This window comes from Mastigoproctus giganteus, chromosome 11, assembly GCF_048544385.1.
Source record: "Mastigoproctus giganteus isolate SK-2022 chromosome 11, ASM4854438v1, whole genome shotgun sequence".
Lineage (NCBI taxonomy): Eukaryota > Metazoa > Arthropoda > Arachnida > Uropygi > Thelyphonidae > Mastigoproctus > Mastigoproctus giganteus.
In genome coordinates this window covers 63,835,812-63,848,217 of record NC_143585.1, presented here as the reverse complement: position 1 = coordinate 63,848,217, position 12,406 = coordinate 63,835,812, and the positions used below count along the sequence as shown (strand labels likewise).

The 12,406-nt window shown below is 41.7% G+C and overlaps 1 protein-coding gene across 2 annotated transcripts in view; it reads right to left on the bottom strand.

The window, feature by feature from the left end:
* Positions 1 to 12,406, bottom strand: part of Mys45A (SDA1 domain containing protein Mys45A) — a 199,013-nt gene that overhangs the window by 146,140 nt on the left and 40,467 nt on the right. The window lies entirely within an intron of this gene.

Genomic DNA, 12,406 nt, shown 5'->3' with positions numbered 1-12,406 from the left:
TGCCACTCAATTGAATGCATTTATTACATTGTTATAAAAGTTTCTTAAAAGAGTCAGCAAAGGCATTCAAAGAGATGTTCAGTTCAGCAATTACCTTTTTCTTTATGTCCTCAATTGTCCTGAAATCTCTTTCCTTTGAGGATAGTTTTCACCATAGGAAAGTTGGTTGGTTGGTTGGTTTTAATGAGAGTTTATTGGTATAAGGGAAACTAAGGCCAAATTGTGTATCACAGTAATTCTGCAATTGAATTTTTTTTTTTTTTTTTTTTTTTTTCATTCATGTGTCAGATAAGTTCATATAAATGAATTTGTTTTAAAAAATTAAATAACTCAGACAGATTTGCATCATCACTGAGAATGTGGTTCATCTCTAGTGAACTGTTTTGGGTTAAAGCTGATTTAAAATTTATCAATCGAGCAGCATGATTTTGGGGACACTCGAGGAGGATAGGTCTCACTGTTAGTAGGGCGGGAGGACAACGATGGCAGTGAGGAGGTTCACCACCGGTCGACAAGTGGAAGTGGGCGAGATGGGAATGCCCAATGCGTGTCCTTGCAAGGTCAACCTCTTCTCATCTGTTTAATCATAAACTAGATTTCCAGTATTGTGGCTTTTTCTTTATTTGGAAGAATTTATTATGATTTTGTTGCTGCCATACTGATGCCCATTGGTCAATATATAACTGTTTCATGATGAGTTTGCAGTCCATATAAGGAATCGAGGCAAGTGAAGACATGGTGTTGACTGGATTTTTTGCTGCTTTATCTTCTTTCTCATTTCCCTGGATTCCAGCATGCCCAGGAATCCAGCAGAACTTTACCACTGTGTTGTATTCTGTGAGATTAATTAACTGTGCTCTGATTTCTTTCAAAATAGGATGGGAGTTCTAACATTTATGTTGTAAAGAAGTTACTGCATTCGAGGAATCGATATAGATTATTATCTCTTCATTACACCTGTTGTTTACGTGTTCGACAGCCATTAAATACTGCAACTGGGGAAAAGTTTTTCAGAGATAGCACAAATGGGAAGAACCACTGCAGCACCTACATCTGTATCAGATTTGGATCCATCAGTATATATTTGCGGACGGTGTGTGTGTGTTTGCTGATGCACGAGTTAAATGTAGCTGCAATATATTTTGATTGTCCAGCACCTGTTTTCCCCACTTCAGAAAAAAGTCATCACATAAAGATTTTAATATGGACCATGGTGGCTCCATTTCTCTGGTATCTGGGTAGATATTGTCTAGTGGGACACTTCAATTCTGTGCTACATCCTTCAATCTGATTCCAACTGCTTTATTTTCATTTGGTTTATTCCTGTAGAAATTTAGGAAAGACGGGTTAAAGAGGCAAGGCCAGACGGGATGGGAAGGCATACTCCGAAGTTTGGCTGTGTACGTAAGCAGCAGCATCTGTCTTCAAAAGGTAATGGAGGTTCACGTGCATCAATATAGACTCTGGACTGGTGACGTTCAGAAGGCCCCTAGAGCTATTCTAAGTGCATTGTGTTGAAAGGTATTTAGGGACTGTAATGCTGATTTTCTAGCTGAGTCATATACGGGTGTACCATAGTCTAGTCTGGATCGGATTATAGTTTTATACAAGTGAAGAAGGGAGTATCGGTCAGCTCCCCATGACATCTCAGAAAGCACTCTAAGGATATTCATTTTCTTCAAACAAATAGTTAATACATGCTGTAGTTGTTTCAGGAGGATTAATTTCTTATCTAATATTTAAGCTAGGATAAACTGGAATAATATGATTTCCCAGGTGCAATTCAGGATCAGGGTGCAGTTTTTTCTTCTTGCAAAAGTGTATAGCAAATGTTTTGTGGAGATAGTCTGTAACCATTCTGTAACATCCATGATTGTGTTTTATTTATTGATAGTTGGAGTTTTCTTTCAATGAAGTACATATTTTGTGAGTAACTGGATATAATGAGGTCATTGGCATAAAGATAAATTTCTACTGAATTCGTGATGGTTGTTGTTAGAGTGTGCATTCTAACTGCGAAGGGTGTGACACTGAGAACTGAGCCTTGCGAGACTCCTTCCTCCTGTATGGAGATTTTGGAGAGTGTACTTCGATATGGACCTGAAAAGTTCAATATTCGAGAAAGCTCTGAATTAATGATGGTAAATGTCCTCCTAAATCTGGGGCATGTAGGTCACAAAGCATGCCATGATGCCAAGTGGTTTCAAAGGTTTTCTCTATATCTAAGCTCATCATAACCAAATGTTCATTCTTTATAAATGCATTTTGCACATTTGTCTCAGCCTTTATTATAAGGTCAAGGGTAGATCTGTTTTTATGAAATCCAAAATGATTGTTGTTCATAGTAGTTTCAGATACCAGGTGAGGTGACTATGTACCATTTTTTCCAGAGTCTTATCTAAGCAGCTAGTAAGTGAGATTGGTCTATAATTATGAGGGTCTGATTAGTCTTTTCCTGGCTTTGGAATAGGTAGAACTACAGAATGTCACCAGGATATGGGAAACTAATTTGCGATAATCACCAGGATATGGGAAACTAATTTGCGATAAATATTCAGTTGAAAAGTTTTAGAAGAGAGTAACGAGTTCTCTCATTTAGATTCTTTAACATCAGGTAGTATATGATGTCTGATCCAGGTGCATTATTGGCTGATTTTTTTAAAGATTCTTCTAATCATACATAGTTAGTGGTTCATTATAAGAGAAGGCTGACTTCGTTCTGAAATTTATTTTATATTTTTCAGCTACTGATTTAGCTTTTAGGAAAGTTGGGTCATATGCGGTTGATGCAGAATGGTGAACAAAAGATTCTGCGAGGATGTTTGCAAGGTCCTCGGGAAGGGTTATCTCCTGTCCTTTATAATCGATGATTTTTTTTTTTTTTTTTTTATGTGAACCCCAAACACGAGAGGTATTAGAACCTATAGTACTTAGTACCGTGCTTGGGTTTGAGGTTAAGAAGACGAAAGAAGATATTTGTTGACATTGGACTTGAACTTCTGTAGATTGTAATTTTCAGGAAATACGTATGAAGGAAGGTTGTTCCAGAAAACGGCAGTTGATTGAATAAATGAGGAAGATGAAAAGTTGGTTCTGTGGGTTTGAAGTTGGACAGTAAATGGATGTTGGCTGGTGGCGGCACGTGTTCGGACTGTTTTGAAAGAGAGAGCAGGAATTATAGAAGCCAATTCAGAAGAACAGTGCCCATGGAAGTATCTGTAGAAGAGGCATGCAGCAGAAATAGTGCGTCTATGAGAAAGCGAGTGGAGAGACTCTGTTAGAGATGAATCATTAATTAACCTAACTGCCCTCTTCTGAATGGAATCAAGAAGCCTGTGTGAGGTTTTGGGGGCACCACCCCAGATATGGGAACAATATTCCATGGCAGGGCGAATTTGCGATTTATACAGAGTGAGCAGCTGTTTGGAAGAAAAGTAACGCCGAGAGCGAAAGAGAAAACCAAGTTTTTTAGATGCAGAGGAAGCAATATTTGTAATGTGCGTGTGCCAAGAGAGATTAGAAGTCAGGGTAATCCCCAAAAGAGATATATCATTTTGCCTAGAAATCGGAGTGTCACTAAAGATAAGCATAGGAGTAGAAGAATCCTTTTTGCGAGATATAAGACAAGACTGAGTTTTAGAAGGGTTGAAATCAACTAAGTTGTCTTTGCCCCACTGGAGAATTACCTGAAGATCGGCATTTAAGGAATTGGTAGCAGATTTTCGAGATTGAAGCTGATTGAGCAGGACAAGGTTTCTCAAAATGGAAAGTTGAATGCAATGTGCTATCATCGGCAAAACTATGGATAGGATTTCCAGTCAATGGGAGAAGGTCATTGATATACAAGAGGAAAAGAGTGGGGGAAAGAACTGAACCTTGGGGGACACCGGCATTAGTGGAGAAGTTAGAAGACAGAGAGCCATCTACCATCACCCTCAGTGAGCGATCAGAGAGAAACTGGATACCCAATTACTAAAAACAGTTGGCAAACCATAAGATGGAAGCTTGTTTAGAAGACCTTTATGCCAAACACGATCAAAAGCCTTTGAGATGTCAAGAGCAACTACTTGTGTTTCACCGAACCTTTCCATTGAATTAGTTCATAAATGGGTAACACAAGCCAGAATATCTCCAGTGGATCGACACTGACGGAATCCATACTGGTGATCGTTGATCAGACGGAAGGTTTCTAGGTAGTTTAAGAGTTGGCGGTTAATTGATTTCTCCATTACTTTAGAAAGAGTAGAAGTAATTGCAATGGGACGATAATTGGATGGGAGGGATTTGTCACCCTTTTTAGGAACTGGCTGGATATGAGCAAATTTCCAAGCAGAAGGAAAAACACCTTTGGAATAAGAAAGTGAAAAAAGGCGGCAAAGAATAGGAGTAAGTTCAGGAGCACAGGTTTTGAGAACAAGTGGAGAAATACCATCAGGACCTGGAGCTTTCTTAGATTCAAGATTCATCAAAATCCTTCTGATATCCTTTTGACGGAAGACCACAGGAGGCATTGAATGGAGCGTGTTGGGAATGGTGGGAGGTGTTTTACCAAGATCATTAATACATGAGCTGGAAGAAAAATGGGATGCTAGCAGGTCAGCTTTATCCTTGGCTGAAGTGGCAACAGAACCATCTGGTTTGGACAGAGGTGGGAGCAAAGATGGGCAAAAGTTGCGGCCAATAGCTTTGGCAAGAGACCAGAATGCTCGGCTACCATTAGGACAAGAAGCAAGTTTTCTACTCTTAGCCTGTTCAAACTCTAGTTTGGACTGGTTAATAACTGCTTTACAACTGTTGCGAGCTTTCGTGTAGGCAGAAAATGAAACTGAAGAATTAGAAACAAGCCAATTACGATATGCAACATTCTTCTCTTGAACAGCCTTAGCACATTTGTTGGAAAACCAAGGTTTAGATAAAGGACGAGATTTTAAAGTGGAGTGTGGGATAAAGAATTCCATTCCTGCAAGAATAATTTCACTGACACGATCTGAGCAAACGTTGACATCAGAAGTTTTGAAACAGTAATCCGACCAAGGAAAAGAAGAAAAGAAGTCTCGCAGGTCATCCCATTTTGCATTCTTGTAATGCCAAACAACACGTGGTTGGGAATGGCCATGAGATAAAGGTTCCATTGGAGAAGAAACAATCACCAAGTTGTGATCTGAAGTGCCTAAAGGACCTATCACTTCGACCGTGTACTTAGAAGGGTTGTTTGTGAGAAAAAGATCAAGTGTATTGGCTGTATGATTAGGATTGTCCGGTATTCTTGTAGGTAAATGAACAATCTGTGCTAGGTCATTAGTAATTGCAAAAGCCTCAGCATCTCGACCTGCTGGGTCGGTGTGACTAGAAAACGGAAGCCAGCTGGAGTTGTGAACATTAAAATCACCAAGGAAAATTACTTCACTGTTAGGAAAGTTGGACTGGAGAAAGTCAAGTTGCAAAGAGAGGAAGTCAAAGAGCTCCAAGTGATTAGTGGAGTTGGGAGAATGGTAGAGACAACAGATGAATTTGACACAATGAGGTAGAGAGATTTTAAGCCAGAGAAGATCAAAGAGAGGAGATTCCAAATTGCCAAGTCTCTGACAGGGAATATCAAAACGGACATATGCACAAGTACCACCTTTGAGGCGAAAGGAATCATACAGCGAATAATTTGGGCATCTGAGATGAGCAGTAGATGAATCAACCGATAACTGAGATTCTGTCAGAAAAAGTACATGGGGTTTGGCAGACTGCAAGTGGAAATGGACATCGTTGAGATTAGAATTGAGACCACGTATATTTGTGAAATGAATTAGGAAGTCCTTGGGAGGTTTAGATCTTTTCGCAGATAAGCTTGCTCTATTAGTTTGACAATTCATGGCGTATTCAATAGTAAGGAAAAGTAGGTGGGACATGCTGTATGAAGTAATGAAATTTTTGGATATGGTGTACATGTGGTAAGAATATACCCAGATCCTTGACATAACGTGGCCTCGACAATGCTCCCCGCATACACACTACTCGGACTCCCTCCAGTCACTATCTGGCAGAGTAGAGGCAGCAAGATTATACACTAGCTGATCTGGAAGCTTCCTAGAGAGTTACCAATAGGTTCAGTCCGGTGTACTAACTAGCGGCCGGCCTGCGAACACCGTTTTAGAGCTGTACCCTCGAAATGTAAGGAATATTGGATCTCGCCACGACGTTCATCATAACCTCAAAAGTCATCAATCATACTGCATGATGGAAGAGATAGGGAAAGGTTGACCGGAACTTAGCTCTAGAGACTAAACATGGGTTCCACCATTTCAAGCCTCCAATAAGCAAAGTGGTGGTATTTCACCGGTTGATGAGAGTCATCTACCACCTAGTACTGCCTGGTAACATAGAGGGGCGGCGTTCCTCCATGTGGTGTGGGCGCCACACCTCGACCACTGCTTACGTTGGTTCACACCTGGGTGGTCACCCACCATGTACTTGTGCATGGAGGTTATACCAGGATTACTAACAGTCCCACCATCGTGAAGGTGCAAGCAGAGGATTTGGCTGTCACAGACCGTCCGGACTTCGCCGAAATTGGGTCCACTTGACTTGAGTGTCACCCGAATATCAGTTCCATCAGCGTTTTAGACTCCCAGATAGCAAGTATAGCTTATCTGGCATATCTGAGAGAATGTCTGTGACAACCTCAAGGACCAATTTGAGGAAGGAATAAATGGACACTTTCCAGTAAGACAAAGTATCAGGTATATTCGGTTAAAACGGCACCTGGGGTTTTTCCCATCTCCGCGTATGCACATTGTATTGAAAACAGAACACTGTCAAGCCAGAGATTTAAGTGTGTGGGTCGTGAGTTGTGTAAGATGTTGTGCCCATTGTTCATCTGGCTTATTGGCCACCAGGCCCATACTGGGAACTGACTTTGTCCATACCCCGCCACGTGAAGGCTAGCTAGCTGTTACCAGTAAGTGATACTCTGGTAAGTCCTGCCACTACTTTCCTGGGATTTCAGTGACAAAGACCTAAGGGGAAAAAAAAAGGTTGAAGTGATCACGGTTGATTTAGGTAAGATTTCGTTAAAGAGCACTGCATGGGGTTGTATGCTGAAAGGACGAGTTCTAGGAGCCTAAAAGGTTGGGCAAAATTTTGTTGTAATTTAAGTTTGGACGTGTGGGACAAATGCTGTGTAAGAGAAAGTATTGGGAGGGGAGACTGAAAAATGGGGGTGAAATAAGAGGGAGGGGGATCAATAGTGAAGGTGACCCCCATTTTTTTTTCAATGGGGTATGCCCATGCCCCACCAGAGTGAAAATTTGGGGAGGCTAGAAGAGGGAACCCTCTCCTCCCACCCAAGGGAGTTGGAAGGAAAGATCCACTCAAGGAAGAGTGGTTAAGAGTCGCCAATCGGCCGTCTCTATATAAGGGCCACCATAGTGATCCATGTCCAGGTCTTGTCCGTTTGGGGGGGGAGGACTGGGGAACCCAGTCCGAGAGTCAATAGTAGTCAGGTTAAATTCGGAGATAATCCAGCATTCTGTGGGAAAAACAAGATTCTGTACTTGGGTCAATTGCTGGAGTGGGCCATTTGTTCCTTCAGGAGTGGAGATGTCCAGTCTGTGCCTTCCTTTGGGGCAAAGTCTCATCTTTGGGTCCTCGTATATGGAGAGTCCTTTGTGTTAGTATTCACTCTCAGGATTGTGCTCTGTCCTCAGTTCTGTCTGATGTACAGTGGTGAGATAAGCCAAGATTATGGCAGTGGGAAGGTCCTACTTCTGTAAAAGAGCTCCTGTGAAGTTGGCAAAGGCATTATAGGTCTCGCTGGATTGCAGGAGGGAAAAATACACATCTTAGGCCTTCGTAGATTGAGTAAGTATACATTAAGTGCTCCCAGGTCTATGGGAACCTGCAGGAGCATAGGAAATTGTCTGTTAATCCCATTGTTATTAACTTTCCTCTGATGGCCATATGCCCAGTGAGTAGGTATGAGGACAGTAGGCCTGGGGAAAGCCAGACCAGCATTTCTGGATGATTTTTTCTGAGGTCTGGAATGAATGTTTTGGTAATGGTGCCCTTTGTGCTGTCATTCCAGCATTGCTGACAGAGGTCATGTAAGTATTCGGTCAAACGTCGATTTTCCATTTTGTGGTTGTTTGCTGTGTTTGGGGTGAAATCTCGGAAGGTGGTAGCCTGTTCTCTGGTAAGGTTGGTTAGGATGCCAGACCGCACTACCTCTAGGTCAAGGGGGAGAGCCCCCCCATGGCCTGCAGAGCATGGGTGCTGACCATGCAGCAGGCTCGAGAAGTTGTCAGTAATATTGTCCTCTGGATAGTTTTTAGCTTCCGTTGATTGGAGACCATTGCGGTTTTGTTGTACCAGACTGGAGTGGCATATGTAGTAGCAGCTAGAAAGACCGTCTTCTAGAATAGACTGAGGGTTCTCCTTTTGAACCCCGAGTCTTTTCTGGTAATCCTGGAAAACAGTGCTGCATAGTTTTTAATTTTCCTCTGCAGGTACTTGAGGTGCGGTTTAAAAGTAAGGTTATTATCTAGCAGGAGATCCAGGTATTTAAGCTGGGTATCCATTCAAACTAAGACATCTTATTTTCAGCCATATTAGTTCTGCACTTGTGTCTTTAGTGACAGATGAAGCAAAACTAATCCAAGATTCTTTTTTAGTTTTTTGCCAGATGTAATGTGCATGGGCTTTAAGTTTCTTGTAGACAATAAGATTGGTAGTGGTTGGATTCTTTTGAAACTGATTCCACACCTTGTTCTTTTCTCTCTTAGCAGTGTTACATGCTGAATTCCACCAGTAGTTTTGTGTTTGGATCCTTTATTTTGAGGAATGGTAGTAGCAGCAGCTGTCAACATTTGTTCTGTGATGTGTTTAATGGAATGATGGAATGATTCTATGGAATGATGCTGGATAATATCACCATCTAGTTGTTTTTGTTTTGTTTTGTTATTTGGTTTTTAGGAGCATTAGAAACTAAGGCCATATTGCTCCGGGGATATGCGGTAGTCATTCCCTGACCTTTCCACTTCCTCCATATTTGGTGGTCGCAGGCTCGAACCCTGATCTAATCAAGAAACGTGTGCTATGCACTGCTGCTCCTGTCCACCTGGCTGCAGAGGCACCTCACCATCTAGTGTAATGCCAGATGCATATTTATTCCAGTCAGCTTTTGAGAATTTCCATTTAGTCTGACCGCTTACCGGTAAGTTTCTTCTTCTTGTGCAGAGCTTACAGATTATAGGAAATTGATCACTATTTAATGGGTTGTCTGAAACTCTCCAATCGAAGTCTGGAAAGCAGAGGTGAGCATATCGACAGGTCTATAGCAGAGGTTGAGCCAGTTGGAAAAATGGACCTAGGCGTGTTAAGCAGTGTGGGATTATGCTTTATAAGAAAAGCCTCTATCGTGTGTCCCCGGTTCTATCTGTCTGTAAAGATCCCCATAACTGGTGATGTGCATTAAAATCACCCAACATGCAGAAATGAGACGATAGTTGTAGGATAAGATCATTTAGTTCAGTTATCGAGCAGTTCTTATTTGGTGAGATATATATGGATACAAGAATAAGCATTGTGCTAAGAGCAAGACATACTGCAACTACTTCTAAAGTGGTTTGTGCCTGGAAGGGATTTTACTGTCAATCAATATAGCTACACCACCATGTGAACCATGGGTAGTGATCCTGTCTTACCTGGACAGGGTATAGTTTTTAACTGAAAGTGTCACTTGTGGAGAGAGATTCGTTTTGTGTAGACAGATGCCTACTGGATGATATTGATTTATCAAATTGTGAATATCATCTATGTTGCTACGGAGGCCTCTACAATTCCATTGAATCAACTGATCTATTATTTAGCTTTTGAAGTAGAACTTCTGTTTGTTTAGAGCCAATCTGTTCATAATGTTCCAATTTTATTTTATCTTTTCTTGGGAAAGTGGGTCGTGCAGTATCCATGTCTTCCTCATCATGTATTTCTAAGACAGTTTCATTATTGTTAGTGATGTCATCGATTTCCATATCTGTAGTTAGATCCCATTTGCGGTTTGGGATTTCTCAGACTCTCCCAGGTTCTGAACTTGATGGAGTAATAGTTGGTGATACTGTGACTGGGGTACTATTTGCTTGGTCTTTTACATGTTCTTTAGGGGACTCCTGTGGACTTGCTAGAACAGCCCAAGCCCATTCGGAAATGGATGTAGCTGATAGTACGGACACTTCAGTTGAGTTCCTTCCGATTTGTATTTTTGTGTTGCAGCTGCATATGTGAGTTTCGGTACAGTGAATAAAACTTGCTTCCTTGCTTCTTGGTAAGTCACTTTGTTTTCCATTTTGTATTTTGTGTTTTCTTTCCTGTTTTCCAGGTTTCACAAACTTTTGAGTAAGCTGGGTGGTTACCCTTACAGTTTGGATATACTGGTGTTTGTGCTGGGCAGTCTGTCTGTCTGTCTGTGTGTGTGTGTGTGTGTGTTCCTTGGATCCACTGTTGGGGCACACTGAAACCCCTCTACACACTGTTTGAGCATGGGCAAATTTTTAGCACTTGAAGCACCTGAGAGGATTGGGGATATAAGGTCGGATATGGCAGTTCAGATAACCAGCTTTAACTGGAGCTGGACGGATTGGTTTTGAAATGGTCAGTATAACACTGCATGTCGGAACCAGTTCACAGTCTTTCTTGATTTTGATTCGCTTTGCCTGTACAACCTTTTGGTCTTGTAGCTCTTGGACTAATTCCTCTTCAGTAACACTTATTAAGTCCCATTCAGCATTCCTTTGGATGTTATGTTGTTATTTGGTTTTGTTAGGAGCATTAGCAACTAAGGCCACATTGCTCCGGGGATGTGAGGTGGTCATTCCTTGACCTTTCCGCATCCTCCATATTCGGTGGTCACAGGCTCGAACCCCAGTCTAAAGAAACGTGTGCTATGCACTGTTGCTCCTGCCCATCTGGCTACGGAGGCGCCCTCCTTTGGATGTATTTAGGGTTTGTTTGTTTGTTTGTTTGTTTGTTTTAGGATTTTATGGCGCATTAGCATCTAAGGCTATAATGCGCCAAGTCAAAAAGATCTAAAATATAAAACTATAATATTACAATTGTATGTATATTATTGTAAAAGAGTATTCGATATAGAATGTTCATAAAGCATAAAATGATAAAAACATTCTAGATAAAGTTATTTAGATTAATAAGTCGTAAAAACTTAAAAATAGCTGACACGTTTTCATTGTCCGATAAAATCGGTCTGGGTGTATAAGGCTCAGACAGAGGGCTAAAACATAAATGACGGTCATTATAAAAAGACAGACATTCAATTAAAATATGACGGACTGTTAAAATGGTGTCACAATTTCTACACATAGGACAATCATCTGCCCTCAGCAGATAACAATGTGCAGACTAGATTGCCAATGTTCAATTACAGGCTTAATCTCATATAACTTGTTTCCAGCCTGTCCATGCCATGAGTGTTGCCACTGGGATACCAGTTTCTTTCAAATTACTGGCCTGTAGTCTGTATAGGGAATTAACAGGTAAGAGGTAAATAGGTTCGCTGATTTGGCTGCAGTGTCTGTCAAATCATTTCCTGAGATCCCAATGTGGCCCAGGATCCAGCAGAAACAAACATCAAATTCGGACTGTGCAAGGAAGTGCAGCTTCTGCTGTATCCGGGTCAGGACAGGATGAGGGTTGAACCTCATCGATGATAAAGCCTGCAATGAACTCAGAGAATCGGTATATATAATATATTTTTTGTAGTGGGTGGTTTGTATATGATCTAAGGCTAGCTCAACCGCGTGCAGCTCTGCAGTAAACACACTGCATTTGTGGGAGATCTGCTCAGACACCGTGGCGTCTGGGAAAACAGCTGCAGATTCGACAGACATTTCTGACCTCGAGCCATCTGTGTAGGCAGGCAAGAAGTCCGTATGTTCCGAGCGCTCTGCTAAGAAGAGCTGCAGGTAGACTGTGGATGGAATACTGTCCTTTCTCCAATTGTTAAGGGAGAAATTGCAGTTTAGGACACGAGCATGACAGGGTGGAGAAGGTTGCCCTAGTGATGGGTCAACATTGTCTTAATGTGATATTCAAATCATTGAGTAGCCTTTGGATACGAATACCGAATGGATGATTGGCAGTCTGGCGAATGTTATACAGATTTTCCCAACATGGCTCAAAGACGGGTGTCCACGTCGGATGGTCTGGCAGGGATTTCAGTTTCAAAGCATACTGTAGAGACAACTGTTTCCTGCGAAGCGATAACGAGGGCTCATTCGCTTCAACACATAGGCTATGGACAGGAGAAGTTCGAAATGCTCCAGTGGCAATACGGATTGCCTGATGGGGGATGGGATCCAACCATCGGAGTACGCTGAGTCTAGAGGATGCGTATACCTGACACCCG